Here is a 12,720-nt window from a genome sequence, read left to right as displayed (position 1 = left end):
CCGGTTACGGCGGTAAAGTCCAGGCTGCGTCGGAGAGGTGAGTATATCCCTATTTTTTATTTTAATTCTTTCTTTTACACATTGATATTAATCCCGATACCGATTCCCGATACCACAAAAGTATCGGATCTCGGTATCGGGATTCCGATACCCGCAAGTATCGGCCGATACCCGATACTTGCGGTATCGGAATGCTCAACACTACCTGTGAGCTGTTTGCAATGTTTTGTCACCTTGGACTACAAAAGGAGATCTTATCAGATCAGGGAACATCTTTTATGTCCAAGGTGACAAGGGAGCTATGAAGGCTGCTCTAGATTTCATGGTATCACCCGCAGTCCAACGGGCTGGTGGAGAGATTTAATAAGACCCTTAAATCTATGCTGAGAAAGGTGGTTTCCAAGGATATGAGGGATTGGGACATGTTACGGCCCTATTTAATGTTCGCTGTTTGTGAGGTACCACAGGCTTCCATGGGCTTCTCCCCTTTTGAACTATTGTATGACAGACATCCTCGGGGGTTGCTGGACGTAGCCAAGGAGACATGAGAACAGTAGCCAACTCGGCATTGGAGTGTAATCAAGAACGTGGCAAGTATGCAGGACCAAATTGTGGCTGTCATGCCCATTGGAAAAAAGTATCCAATGGATGCCCAGGCAGCACAGAGCTGCACGTATAATAAGAACCACGGTCAGGTCCTTTGAAGAAGGGGACCGAGTGTTATTGCTAGTGCCCTTAGCAGAGAGTAAACTATTGGCCAAGTGGAAAGGGCCATATGAGATTTGGGAAAAAGTGGGGGAAGTGAATTACAGAGTGTACTAGCCCGGACAGAAAAACCAGAACAACTGGAGGGACCGGGAATGATTGGTTATGGAACCGACTCCGGTCGTACCTTCAGACAACCCTCTGTCACCGGCCAAGGATACTGCTGGGGGTTGAGTTTAAGATAAATGATGCTCTCTCAAAACAGCATTGATGGGAGGCTCAGGTTTTGGTGCAACAGAATACGGATGTATTCTCAAAACTGCTGGGTCGAACCTCAGTAATCTGGCATGACATTGTCATCGAGCCTCGAATAAGAGTGCGGATGAAACCGTACCGAGTGCCAGAAGCCTGGAGGCAAGCCATCATGGGCAAAGTGAAGCAAATGCTCCAGTTAGGAGTAGTGTTGAGCGATACCTTCCGATATCAGAAAGTATCGGTATCGGAAAGTATCGGCCGATACCGTCAAAGTATCGGATCTCGCCGATTCCGATACCCGATCCCAATGCAAGTCAATGGGACGAAAATATCGGAATTAAAATAAACCCTTTCTTTCCTTGTAGGTTCATTCTACATGAAGGAAAACAACTAAGAATAATGTAGGATGTATTGGGGGAGGTGGCGGAGACATTAAAGGCATAGAGGTTTAGCCCAATCAAATAGAATAGCAGGAATTTAATTTTTTTTTTAAAGACGTTCGGAGTTACAAAGATATTGACTATGTTAAGATTTTTTTTATTTTGTCAGATATTGATGTTTCACTACTTCCACGCCCTTCACCCTCTTTTTTACTTCTCCCACACTTTCTTCTTCATCATCATCAGCATCTTTGACATCAACTTCTTCTTCACCTTATTCATCTTCTTCATCTTCTACCTATAATTTTTTTTTTTACATTGTTCATATTCTTTTTATTTAACTATTATTCTTCTTCATATTCAACTTCTTCATCATATTCTTATTTGTGACAGGCATTCCCGTAGTTGTTATCTATAAAAGTTTGAAGATTACACCTTCCGTTCTGCCTGTCACAAAAGAGTTACATTTGTCCGCGTTCAGTTTGGCCTGCAGCATCAGGCTTTATCCAGGGGCACCACGAGGAGGAACGGACTCACCCCCATACACTGCTTAGTCTTCTTCTGCTTATAATTTAGATAATATCTTTTGCTCTGATATTTAGTCTTATGCTTAATGTTCTTCTGCTCTTTGTTCTGCAGCCTCTTGTTCTTCTGCTTCTCGGTCTCCCATGTCGTCGTCGTCTCCAGGGTCGTCGTCTCCAGGGTCGTCGTCTCCGGGGTCGTCGTCATCGGGGTGGTCTTCAGGGTCATCGTCTCCAGGGTCGTCGTCATCTCAGTGGTTGTCGTCTCTGGTGTCGTCGTCATCTTAGGGGTGGTCTTCCGGGTCGTCGTCTTTAGGGTCTTGAACTTGGAAATGGAGCAGAAGGTACAAGAAGGCTGAGAAAATGCCGAGAAACAGCTGATGGAACTGGAACTCGGATGGCTACCCGAAGGTCCAAGAGCCAATGGAACTACCGAGGACCAGCTGACGTTACTGGAACTCGGTTACTAAGCAGGAGGTACCCGTGCCTGAAAGCACTACCAAGGACCACCTGACGTTGTTGGAACTCGGATACCCAGAGGGAGGCACCTAAGCCAAAGGCTCTGCCCGGAACCAGCTGACGGTACTGGAACCAGGATGGGGAGCAGAAGGTACAAGAGCAAAAGACACTGCCGAGAACCAGCTGACGGTACTGGAACCCGGATGGGTAGCCGAAGGTCCAAGAGCCAATGGAACTACCGAGGACCAGCTGACGTTACTGGAACCCGGTTACTAAGCAGGAGGTACCCGTGCCTGAAAGCACTACCAAGGACCACCTGACGTTGGTGGAACTCGGATACCCAGAGGGAGGCACCTAAGCCAAAGGCTCTGCCCGGAACCAGCTGACGGTGATGGAACCAGGATGGGGACCTATTCAAGCATGTCTTCCCAAGCCCCAACTAGCGGTGTTGGAGCAAAGGGTCAGCAGGGGGAGCAGAGTGTAGGCCGAAGCCTGCACTGGAGGCATTTGTAGGTCTGTTGTGTCTGCGTGGCGTTTGCAGGACACATTGCCGGCTACACAGCAGGGGAACAGCTGGCGGTGCTGAACCCCACTGACACATTGGCTGGTGTTTTTCTCTGTGCAGCCAGCACTTCGGGGCACCAACTGGTGGTGTTGGTGCCCAGGCTCTGCAGGGGGAGCAGAGTGTAGGGCGAAACCTAATTGAACCAATTTTAAAGGTAACATTTAACCCCCCCTCAGGGGTTACAAACTAGAAGAGCCACACCTTGGGCAGTAGTAATGCTGCACAAGTCAAAGGTTGCTCTTTTAAATTCTGTTCCTTGCACACGCTGAATGAAACACGTATGACATTTAGCCCCTTAAACAGTCAAAACTGTCTTGGAGGTGGGAGTTCCCTTCGTAATGAGACGCAGCACAGCTGGCAAAAATACCACCTTGGTGCTTGGCGCGGCCTCCTGAGCATCGCATTTTGCTGTACAGGAGTCTGCGTTGTTGCGTTATCCCTTGGCCATGCGCTGCCCATCTTCTGACATCATTTCATGTCGGCCGGTGCGGTTCGCGATGCCCATGAATCCCAGCCCCGCAGTGTCTTTACAGTGTTTCACACTGAGGGGCTGGGATTCATGGCCTGGCACAGTACATATGTTCGCCTCTCGCTCGGGTCCTTACACCTGCTTCAGACTGTGCGGCGTCAGCTGATCTCTTATTGCATGCCACGGCCATGAAGCCGTACAGTCTGAAGAAGGCGGAAGGAGATGAGTGACAACAGGCGAAGATATGCACTGCTCATGCCCGTCAATCACACCCTCGCAGTCAAAATAAATAAGACACCGAGGGGCGTTGTGTCGGGCAGGGCGGCCGCAGAGGCGCAGCCAGCCAAACAATGATGTCAGAAGAAGGGCTGTGCTACCAAGGGGGTTGTTGCGTGTCATTACAAAGGAAAGTCACACCTCAGGGATGTTTTAATGGTCTCAGGAAACACATTGTAGACGTGTTCCGTTCCACGTATGCAAGGAGAATAAGTTTATGAGCCACCTTGCACACATGCAGCATTACTGCTGTACAAGGTGGCTGTAAAACATACAAACACCTGGGGGAGGGGGGACAGGTTCCCTTCAATTTCAGTTCTTGTGTCTGCGTGGCTTTTGCAGGACACAATGCCGGCTACACAGCAGGGGAACAGCTGGCGGTGCTGAACCCCACTGACACATTGGCTGGTGTTTTTCTCTGTGCAGCTAGCAGTACCGGGCACCAACTGGCGGTGTTAGAGCCCGGAGTCAGCAGGAGGAGCAGAGGGAGCAGAGTGTAGGCCGAAGCCTGCACTGGCGGCCGCTTTGTGTCTGCGTGGCTTTTGCGGGACACGTTGCCAGCTACACAGCAGGGGAACAGCTGGCGTTGCTGAACCCCACTGACACATTGGCGGGTGTTTTGCTCTGTGCAGCCAGCACTTCTGGGCCCCAACTGGCGGTGTTAGAGCCCAGGGTCAGCAGGAGGAGTAGAGGGAGCAGAGTGTAGGCCGAAGCCTGCACTGGCGGCAGCTTTGTGTCTGCGTGGCTTTTGCAGGACACGTTGCCAGCTACACAGCAGGGGAACAGCTGGCGATGCTGAACCCCACTGACACATTTGTGGGTGTTTTGCTCTGTGCAGCCAGCACTTCCGGGCCCCAACTGGCAGTGTTAGAGCCCAGGCTCTGTGGGAGGAGCAGAGTGTAGGCCGAAGACTAATTGATCCAATTTTAAAGGTAACCTTTAACCCCCCCCCTCAGGAGTTACAAACTAGAAGAGCCACACCTTGGGCAGCAGTAAGGCTGCACAAGTCCAAGGTTGCTCTTTTAAATTTTGTTCCTTGCACACGCTGAAAGAAACATGTATAATATTTAGCCCCTTATACAGTCAAACTGTCTTGGAGGCGGGAGTTTCCTTCTTACTGAGACGCAGCGCAGCTGTCAAAAATCCCACTTTGGTGCTGGGCGCAGCCTCCTGAGTGTCGTTATTTGCTGTACAGGAGTCTGCGCTGTCGTGTTATCCCTTAGCCTTGCGCTATTAGCGCTGCCCGTCTTCTGACATCATTTAATGTCGGCCGGTGCGGTTCGCGATGCCCATGAATGTCAGCCACGAAGTGTCTTTACAGTGTTTCACACTGTGGGGCTGGGATTCATGGCCTGGCGCAGTACATATGTTCGCCTCTCGCTCGGGTCCTTACACCTGCTTCAGACTGTGCGGCGTCAGCTGATCCCTTATCGCATGCCACGGCCATGAAGCCGTACAGTCTGAAGAAGGCGGAAGGAGATGAGTGACAACAGGCGAAGATATGCACTGCTCGTGCCCGTCAATCACACCCTCGCAGTCAAAATAAATAAGACACCGAGGGGCGTTGTGTTGGGCAGGGCAGCCGCAGAGGCGCAGCCAGCCAAACAATGATGTCAGAAGGGCTGTGCTACCAAGGGGGTCGTTGCGTGTCACTACAAAGGAAAGTCATACCTCAGGGACGTTTTAATGGTCTCGGGGGACACATTTTATACGTGTTGAGTTTGACGTGTGCAAGGAGAATAACTTAGTGAGCCACCTTGTACAAATGCAGCATTACTGCTGTACAAGTTGGCTGTACATACAAACCCCTGGGGGGGAAAGGTTCCCTTCAATTTCAGTTCTTGTGTCTGCGTGGCTTTTGCAGGACACAATGCCAGCTACACAGCAGGGGAACAGCTGGCGTTGCTGAACCCCACTGACACATTGGCGAGTTTTTTGGCTCTGTGCAGCCAGCACTTCTGGGCCCCAACTGGCGGTGTTAGAGCCCAGGGTCAGCAGGAGGAGTAGAGTGAGCAGAGTGTAGGCCGAAGCCTGCACAGGAGGCAGCTTTGTGTCTGCGTGGCATTTGCAGGACACGTTGCCGGCTACACAGCGGGGGAACAGCTGGCGTTACTGAACCCCATTGACACATTGGTTGGTGTTTTGCTCTGTGCAGCTAGCACTTCCGGGCCCCAACTGGCGGTGTTAGAGCCCAGGGTCAGCAGGAAGAGCAGAGTGTAGGCCGAAGCCTGCACTGGAGCAAGTTGAAAGGGAACCTTTAACCCCCCCCCAAGGCGTTTGCAGGAAGGAAGCTGAAGGAGCCATCTTGTACAGCACTAATGCTGAAAAAGCTAAACTTAGCTCTTTTAATTATGGTCCTTGCAAACGCTGAACTTGACACTTATGAAATGTGTCCCCTCACACCGTTAAACCGTCCGGTAGGTGGAACTTTCATTTGTCATGTGACGCAGCACAGCCATCATTCTTACCCCCTTGGCGCCGTGCGCCGCCTCCTCAGCGTTGTTTGAATCTGTCCCGGAGCCTGCGCTGTTATGTTAGCCCTTGGCCATGCACACATTTTGCGCTGCCCATCTTCTGACATCATTTGGTGTCAGGCTGGCTGCGCCTGTGTGGCCGCGCTGGTAGGGAAACTACCTGTTTGTAGCAGATAGAGCCAGCTTGTGCAGCACAAAGGATGCAAAAGGAAAAGGTGGCTCTTTTCATGATGCTCCTTGCAAACACAGAACTAAACACTTATAAAATGTGTCCCCTGATACCGTGAGACCGTCCTGGAGGTGGGACTTTCCTTCATAATATGACGCAGCACAGCCGTCATTACTACCCCCTTGGCGCCGTGCCCCGGCTCCTCAGCGTTGTTTGATTCCGTCCCGGAGCCTGCGCTGTTATGTTATCCCTTGGCCAGGCACACTTAGCGCTGCCCATCTTCTGACATCATTTGGTGTCAGTCTGGCTGCGCCTGTGTGTCCTCGCTGGCCGAGATCCCGCCTCGCAGTGTCATCTAATGTAATCCCACCGCGGGCCTGGGATCTGTGGCCATGCGCAGTGCATATCCTCGCCTCTCACTCCCCTCCCTCCGGCTTCTTCAGACTGTGTGGTGTCATGGCCGTGGCATGCTATTAGGGATCAGCTGACGGCGCACAGTCTGAAGAAGGCAAAGGGAGATGAGTGAGAGGCGGAGGTGAAGATATGCACTGCGCATGGCCATGGATCCCAGGCCCGCAGTGTGATTAAATCAGAAGACACTGCGAGGCGGGATCTAGGCCAGCGCGGCCGCACAGGCGCAGTCAGCATGACACCAAATGATGTCAGAAGAGGGGCAGCGCTAAGTGTGCCTGGCCAAGGGATAACATAACATCGCAGGCTTTGAGACAGAATCAAACAACGCAGAGGAGCCGGCGCACGGCGCCGGGGGGGGGGGGGGTAAGAATGACGGCTGTGCTGCGTCACATTACGAAGGAAAGTCCCACCTCCGGGACGGTTTTACGGTATCAGTGAACACACTTTATAAGTGTTAAGTTCTGCATGTGCAAGGAGCTAAACAAAAATAGCTACCTTTTCCTTGTGCAGCAGTAATGCTGCACAAGGTGGCTCTTTCAGTAACAAATGCCTTGGGGGGGGGCAGGTTCCCTTACATTTCAGTTGTTGTGTCAGCGTGGCGGTCGCAGGACACATTGCCGGCTACACAGCTGGGGATCATCTGACGTTACTGACACCCAATAACACTGGGTCGTATGTTTTGACTGTGCAGACGGCACTTCTGAGCCTCAACTGGCGGTGTTGGAGCCCAGGAATTTAAGTTCAGGTGGTAGAAAGATGAACACAACAGGAGACCTGGATACTGTAGACAGTCACCTAATTATTTAATCAGGAAGAGGAGTGGCAAATTCCTGCGAGATCCAGGCCTGGTTCATTTTCAGAAAAGTAAGCCGGTCAACGTTATCGGAGGATAGTCGCATGCGACAGTCAGTTAGTACACCACCTGCAGCACTAAAGACGCGTTCCGATAGTACACTAGCCGCAGGGCAAGCCAGCACCTCCAATGCATACTGGCTTAGCTCTGGCCATGTATCCAGCTTTGAGACCCAAAACTTGAAAGGGGAAGAGCCGTCTGGGAGTACAGCAAGAGGGCAAGACATGTAGTCTGTCACCATCTGACAGAACCGTTGCCTCCTGCTGACTGGAGCCGTCTGTGATGGTGTAGACTTTTGTGGCGGGCACACAAAACTGTGCCACAGTTGGGCCATACTGGTCTTGCCTTGGGCAGAGGCACTGCTTCTGCTCCCTCTTTGTGCAGAGCCTCCTCCACTGCCTGGACGCACTGAGCTGCTTTGTAATGCACTAGCAGCACTTCTCTCACTTGGAATGGAGAAGATGATGGAATTCACCAGTGTCTCTTGGTACTCCCGCATTTTTCGCTCCCGGTTCAACGGTGTGATGAGGCTTTCTAAGTTGTCCCGGTAGCGAGGATCGAGGAGGGTGAACACCCAATAATCAGACATGCTGAGAATGTGGGCGATGCGGCGGTCGTTTCTCAGGCACTGCAGCATGTAATCCACCATGTGCTGCAGACTGCCAACTGGCCAAGAAACGCTGTCCCCTGCTTGAGGCGTGATCTCTGCCTGCTCGTCATCACCCCACCCTCGCTGTACACACTGACTACTGGACAATTGTGTAACTCCCTCCTCTGGACGGATGTCTTCCTCCTCCATTGACACCTCCTCATCCTCCTCACAAAGTGTCCCCTGCCTACGCGTTTGTGAGGAACCACGTGGCGCTGACTGTCCAGAAGATGATGGAAATGGTGAATCCTCATCCTCCACCTCTTCCACAACATCATCCCTTAGCGCTTGCAGTGATTTTTCAAGCAGGCAGATAAGGGGGACAGTCATGCTGACTAGTGCATCATCTGCACTCGCCATCCGCGTGGAATAATCGAAGGGACGCAAAACCTGGCAGACGTCCTTCATAGTGGCCCACTCTGTGGTTGTGAAGTCTGAACGGCGCGGAGTGCGACTTCTTTGCGCCTGATGCAGCTGGTACTCCATTACTGCTTGCTGCTGCTCACACAACCGCTCCAACATATGTAACGTGGAATTCCACCTGGTAGGTAGGTCACATATGATGCGATGTTCCGGAATGCGGAATCGGTGCTACAGAGCCGCAATGCGCGATTTTGCCGTGCTGGAACGCCGCAAGTGAGCACACTCTAGGCGGACCTTGTGCAGCAGTGCATCAAGATCCGGATAGTCCCTTAAAAAACTCTGCACGACCAAATTGAGCACATGTGCCAGACATGGGATGTGAGTGAGGTTGCCGAGGCCCAGAGCTGCCACCAGATTTCGGCCATTATCACACACTACCATGCCTGGCTGGAGATTCGCTGCCACAAACCACACATCGCTCTCCTGCTTGATGGCATTCCAGAGCTCCTGCGCTGTGTGGCTTCGATTCCCCAAAGAAATTAATTTCAAGACGGCCTGTTGACGTTTGGCCACGGCTGTGCTCATGTCGGTCGTAACAGGTAAACGTTCACGGGTCAATGTGGAGGTGGACTGTGACGGCTCCTGCAGCGATGATTCTGAGGAACTGGTGTAAGAGGAGGAGTCAATGCATACAGACTGGATTCCTGCAATCCTTGGAGTGGGCAGGACACGTCCTGCGCCACTCGCACGATCTGTACCCGGCTCAACAACATTAACCCAATGGGCTGTGAGGGAAAGGTATCGCCCCTGTCCATGTTGACTGGTCCACGCATCGGTGGTGAGGTGGACCTTGCTACTGACGGCGTTCAGTAGCGCGTGTTTTATGTGTCCCTCCACATGCTTGTGCAGGGCAGGGACAGCTTGCCTGCTGAAGTAAAAGCGGCTGGGCACATTGTACTGTGGGACTGCCAATGACATCAAGTCACGGAAGCTGTCAGTCTCCACCAGCCTGAATGACAGCATTTCCAGTGACAGAAGTTTGGCAATGCCTGCAGTCAGAGCCTGTGCTCGTGGGTGGTTTGACGAGAAAGGCCGCCTTTTCTCCCATGCCTGTACTACCGATGGCTGTAGACTGGGCTGGGAGTGTGAGGATGCCTGGGAACGTGGTGCTGCGGGTGGAATTACAGTGGGTCTCTGACAACAGGGCCAGAGGTTCTTCCACGGCGATCCTGGGAGGAAGCTGAAACAGCTGCGTGTGAGCTGGAGGAAGAGGCAACACGAGCTGAAGAGGTGGTAGCTGCCGCTGTTGGTTGGCCTAGCTCTTCAGTGTGTTTTTCTAACTCCGCCACGTGCCTGGTCCGCACATGTTTCCACATGTTGGAGGTATTGAGGTTGCTGACATTTTGACCTCTTTTGACTTTGTGATGACACACCTTGCATTTGACATAGCAAATGTCATCTGCAACTGTGTCAAAAAAGGACCAGGCACTGCAAGTCTTGGGAGCGCCCTTTTTGGCTTTTGAAAGAGACATGCTCCTAACGGGTGCCAAAGTGGAGGCTGCAGGATCCGCAGTCTTCCCCCTCCCTCTCCCTCTTTGGCCCGTTCGGGGAATCTCTTCCTCAGAGCTGCTCCCACCACATTCCTGTCCCTCACGCCAAGATGGGTCAAGGACCTCATCATCTACACTACCCTCTGCCACCAACTGCTCCTCCTGGGTTGTCTCAGCAGCAGAGCACACACCAGTAAGTGGCACCTGAGTGTCATCAGCGGATGCGTCCTGCGATGTGGTGACCGGAGGCACTGGCCCACCCGCCTCTTCAGACTCAGAGAGAAAAAGCTGTTGGGCATCACTGCACCCTGCCTCTTCTTCCATTTCTCCAATGCTGCTTGGCTGGCCCCCTGTTTCCAAGCCAAGAGATTCAGAGAACAGAAGTAGAGACGGCTCCTGTCCTGGGCTCTCTGTCTGCCTGGGCAATTTGGCAGGTGGTGAAGAGACAGATGGGTGCTCTCCAGTGCTCTGTGTCTGAGAGGATGTGGCACTAATTGAAGTCGATGCATTAGCTGCCATCCATCCAACAACGGCTTCAATTTGGTCTTCACGCAGCAGCGGTGTACGGCACTCTCCGACAAAGCTGCGCATGAACGACTGTTCCCTGCTGAAAGTGGGTGCTGATGAGTCACCGATGCCCGCAGCAGGCACAGAATCCCCACGTCCTCTCCCTGCTCCGCGCCCACGCCCACGTGCCTTACTCCCTGCCTTCTTCATCTTGGTTGACTGATAAAGATAAGCAGAAAAGTACTAACGGCTTTGTGTGCTTATTCCTGAACAGCTCCTAACAGGTATAAGAAACACTAATTTTCTAAAGTGTGGACTAGACTTTAATATGAGCTAATGTGGCCTACACAAATGTAAAGTGGTGTGTTTGGTGAACTTTATTATTTATTTATTTTTTGGGGGCTGAACTGACAACAGGGAGAGCTGCAGTCACACGGAGACCGTGCAGACAGCCGTAAACGCAAGGCCCAAAAACACTCCTCTACATTATCCTATGTAGTGTTTTTCCACAAGTTAGCTGGATACGGGTGGAAAGACACTAATAGGAATTTTTTGAAAAAATGTGCAGCAGCCTGCACTACTTAAAACAAAAGGAAAATTGATTTTACGGTATGACGCAGTGAAGAACCCTGAGCTGGATACAACTGGCTATGGCTGCACACAGACTACAGGGCGAGCTGCAGTCACACGGAGACCGTGCAGACAGCTGTAAACGCCGCTGCAAGGCCCAAAAACACTCCTCTACGTTATCCTATGTAGTGTTTTTCCACAAGTTAGCTGGATTCGGGTGGAAAGACACTAATAGGAATTTTTTGAAAAAATGTGCAGCAGCCTGCACTACTTAAAACAAAAGGAAAATTGATTTTACGGTATGACGCAGTGAAGAACCCTGAGCTGGATACAACCGGCTATGGCTGCACACAGACTACAGGGCGAGCTGCAGTCACACGGAGACCATGCAGACAGCCGTAAACGGTGCTGCAAAGCCCAAAAACACTCCTCTACGTTATCCTATGTAGTGTTTTTCCACAAGTTAGCTGGATACGGGTGGAAAGACACTAATAGGAATTTTTTGAAAATATGTGCAGCAGCCTGCACTACTTGAAAAAATAAAAATAGAACAGTATGAGGCAGTGAACCACCCTCCCTGAACTGAATACAACCAGCTATGGCCTATGGCTGCACACAGACTAGAGAGTGGGCTGCACACACACACACACACACACACACAGAGACCTTGCAGATCGCTGTGAAAACAGCGCTGCAAGGCAAAAGCAAGATGATTAGTAGGAGAACACAGCGGTTGCTAAATTAGCCTTGGAAAAGAACAATGAAGCAAATCGCTATCTCTAAACTGGCCCTCAGTCAGCAAACAGCGTCCTGTCACTAACTGAATTCACAGCAGAGTGAGCGCAAAATGGCGCCAGCGACTTTTAAACTGCAGCATGACATCATTTCAGCAGCCAATCACAGCCTTGCCAGTAGTTTCTTGCCCTCCATGCTGAACAGGATGTGCCCACACTTGGAATCATTCTCATTGGCTGAATTCGTGCAGTTTGAATCTGGGAACTTCCGATTCCGGTATCCGATATGCGGCAAGTATCGGAATCCCGGTATCGGAATTCCGATACCGCAAGTATCGGCCGATACCCGATACTTGCGGTATCGGAATGCTCAACACTAGTTAGGAGTCATTAAGGAATGCAAGAGTGAGTGGGCTTATCCCATTGTACTGATTCCGAACCCAGACGGATCATTACAATTCTGTACTGATTTCCGTAAATTGAATGAGGTGTCAAAGATTGACCTTTATGACATGGTTGAACAAGCTAATTGAGAGACTGAGGGAGGCCTAGTACTTTACCACGCTCGATCTTAACAAATATAACTGTCAGATACCACTAACAGAATCAGCAAAAGAAAAGACCGCCTTTATCACTCCAGATGGTCTCTATCACTATGTCATCATGCCTTTTGGATTACATGGCACTCCAGCTACAGTCCAGAGGCTTATGGACATACAGTGGGGGAAATAAGTATTTAATCATTTAATCCATTGCTAATTTTGTAAGTTTGCCCACTGATAAAGACATGAACAGTCTATAATTTTA

The sequence above is a fragment of the Ranitomeya variabilis genome, chromosome 3 (assembly GCF_051348905.1).
Source record: "Ranitomeya variabilis isolate aRanVar5 chromosome 3, aRanVar5.hap1, whole genome shotgun sequence".
Taxonomy (NCBI): Eukaryota; Metazoa; Chordata; class Amphibia; order Anura; family Dendrobatidae; genus Ranitomeya; species Ranitomeya variabilis.
Note: the sequence above shows the minus strand (reverse complement) of the source record.